Source organism: Nelumbo nucifera, chromosome 5 (assembly GCF_055504915.1).
Source record: "Nelumbo nucifera cultivar China Antique chromosome 5, China Antique-T2T, whole genome shotgun sequence".
Taxonomy (NCBI): domain Eukaryota; kingdom Viridiplantae; phylum Streptophyta; class Magnoliopsida; order Proteales; family Nelumbonaceae; genus Nelumbo; species Nelumbo nucifera.
In genome coordinates this window covers 64,829,648-64,832,743 of record NC_142653.1, presented here as the reverse complement: position 1 = coordinate 64,832,743, position 3,096 = coordinate 64,829,648, and the positions used below count along the sequence as shown (strand labels likewise).

At 42.2% G+C, this 3,096-nt stretch overlaps 1 non-coding gene across 1 annotated transcript; it reads left to right on the top strand.

The window, feature by feature from the left end:
* Positions 1 to 2,159: 2,159 nt before the first annotated feature.
* LOC148791702 (small nucleolar RNA R71) lies at positions 2,160 to 2,266 on the top strand. The gene has a single exon (XR_016076884.1). It is a non-coding gene; the product is annotated as a small nucleolar RNA R71 (small nucleolar RNA).
* The last annotated feature ends 830 nt before the right edge of the window (positions 2,267 to 3,096 follow it).

Below are 3,096 nucleotides of genomic sequence, written 5' to 3'. Positions count from 1 at the left end.
AGTTCATTCCTTGCATTCGGTACTACGGTCATGCCACCTTTTTTCGGCACTACTTGCATGGGGCTCACCCATGAGCTGCCTGAGATAGGATAAATGATACCAGCATCTAGCAGCTTAATGACTTCTTCTTTCACCACCTCTTTCATATTCGGGTTCAGGCGTCTTTGGGGCTAAACCGAGGGCTTGCTTTCATCTTCCATCAAAATTTTGTGAGTGCATATAGATGGGTTGATGACCTTGATGTCTGCTACCTTCCAAGCCAAAGCTGTCTTGTGTTCCCGTTACACCCGCAATAGTTTTTCTTTTTGTAATTGGGTCAAGGCTGTTGATATGATCACCGGTAGGGCTGACGGTGCATCTAAGAAAGCATACTCCAAGTGCGGTGGGAGTTGCTTCAGCTCAAGGGTGGGTGGCTCTTGGATTGAAGGCTTGCTTTTTGGCATTGGTGGTCTATCCAAGCTCTCCCACTTGAGGAACCCTTTTCCTTGAAACTGTGGATTGGCATTCAGGTATGCTGCCATGCTTTGAATGTCTTCTTTTCTCCCCTTGTAGCTTCTCCTTCTTGTATGCATAGCTCAAGGGGATCGTCCAACTTGCTAACCTGAAAGCAACCATCAACCGCATAACCAATAACATCAATCATGTAATAAGAATCATCACTAGAAGGTGCATGTTTCATAGCATCAGACATTTTAAAAATTACTTCCTTATCTTGAATCCTAAGGCTGAGTTGCCCTTGTTGGACATCAGTCATTGCCTTCCCCATAGCTAGAAAAGGTTGCCCTAGGATAAGTGGGATATCAACATCATCTTGCATGTCTAACACAATGAAATCAACTGGAAAAATGAATTTGTCTACTTTAACAAGTACATCTTCTATGATTCCCCTAGGATGCTTTATGGACCTATCAACTAACTGCAATGCAACTCTAGTGGGTTGGGGTTCTCCCAACCCTAATTTCTTAAAAACCGAATATGGCATAAAGTTTATACTAGCTCCTAGATCACACAATGCCTTATTAATTTTCAAACTGCCTATTGTGCAAGGAACTTCTATTGAAACTCCCTGGATCTTTCATTTTCTGGGGCAACTTGTTGAGGAGGATTGCCAAGCATTCTTCATTTAGTGCAACTATAGCCACATCTCCCAGTTTCCTTTTGTTTGCCAATATCTCCTTCAAGAACTTTGCATAGTATGGCATCTGGGCTAAAACATCAACAAAAGGAATATTAATATGTAAACTCTTAAAAATTTCAAGAAACTTACCAAATTCCTTTTCCAATTTGTGTTGCTTTAACCTATTCGGAAATGGTACTTGCGGCTGTTGACTTCTCTCTTTCTTTGAGTCAGCTTTCTCTTCCTCCTTCTTTTCGGTTTCTGGAGTTAAATCTACCTTATCTTCTGCCCTTACTTTCTTCTCCACCTCTTGTAGCTCCTTACCACTTCTCAAAGTGATGGCCTGCACTTGCTCTCTTGGATTTACTTCGGTATTGCTGGGTAGAGTGCTCGGTACTCTAGCAGATATCATTTGTGCCAACTGCCCCACCTGATTTTCCATGTTCTTGATTGATGCTTCTTGGTTCTGAAATCTTGTTTCTACACTTGCTATGAACTTGGTCATCAACTCCTCTATGTTAGTTTTCTTTTTTGGCTGATTGAAATTTTGGGGATAGGGTTTCACCACAGTTTGATTTTGCCAAGACTGATTCGGGTGACTCCTCCATTCGGGGTTAAAGGCACGAGGGTACTGATTGCCTTGCTGCCTTTGCAAGTTACCAACATAATCTACCTGCTCGGGGGACTGCACAAACTGATTTCCAACTTGACATTCAGTGCTGATTGGCCTCCCCCGCACCATTCATAAGTCACGATCTGAACATGCATGGCTGCTATATACATCTCATCTATCTTCTTGCTAAGTGTACCGATTTGCGCAGATAGGGCTGTATAGGTGTTCAAATTGTGGAGTCTGGACTGTTTCCTAACTTGTGCTCTCTTGGAATGCCATTGGTAGTTGTTTGCAGCCATCTCCTCTATGAGTGCATGGGCAACTTCAGGGGTCTTGTTATTGATGGAACCTCCAGCTGCAACATCCATAATAGTCTTGTTGGCTTCTATCAACCCATTATAGAAAGTTTGCACTTGCAGCCATATGGGAAGTCCATGATGAGGGACCATTCTCAACAGCTCATTGTAATGCTCCCATGATTCATACAATGACTTTTCGTCCTGCTGAAAGAAAGTGGTGATATCATTCCTCATCTTGGCTGTCTTGGACAGAGGAAAATACTTGGAGAGGAAGCGGCTAGCCATTTCATCCCATGTTGCTATAGATCTAGCCGGTAAAGAATTCAGCCAAGTCTTGGCTTTGTCCTTCAATGAGAACAGGAACAATCTGAGCCTCACTGCATCATCACTAACCCCATTGTGCTTGAATGTATCACAAATTTCCAAGAAGTTGGCGATGTGAGTGTTCGGATCTTCATGAGCCAAGCCGTAGAACTGAACCGTATTTTGTATCATTTGAATGATGGCTGGTTTGATCTCGAAGTTAGTGGCAGCTATTGCTGGTCTCACAATGCTTGACACAACCCCGGTGAGATCCATCATGGTTCTTGGTTTGGCCATCTCTTCAATTTCAGCTCTCACTTTTCTAGAAGCTCTAAGGCGGCTGCGGAGAGTTCTTTCAATCTCGGGATTGTAGGTGATGCTCTTCATTTCACTTCTACGTGTCATAAACTGTACAAGTCAAAGTCAAAAAGAGGCTAATATACACACATCAGAAACATAATGTACAAAATTAAAATCAGATTAACAATGTCAAATAGTTCCTAATATTGCTGTGATAAATCCCCGGCAGCGGCGCCAAAAACTTGATGCGTATTGCTTACACTAGCAAGTGCACAAGCCGATCAAGTAATACAATGATGAGTAGAGTATCGTTACCACGAGGATTTATCCAACAACTACTAGTAATGAATCAGTCATTTGTTATCTGATAAACCGAATTATTAACCTAATCAAAATCCTAATTCCTAACTAGCAAGCTATCCTAATCTGTTCGGATCAAACCACCTTCATGCAAAGAGAAGCAA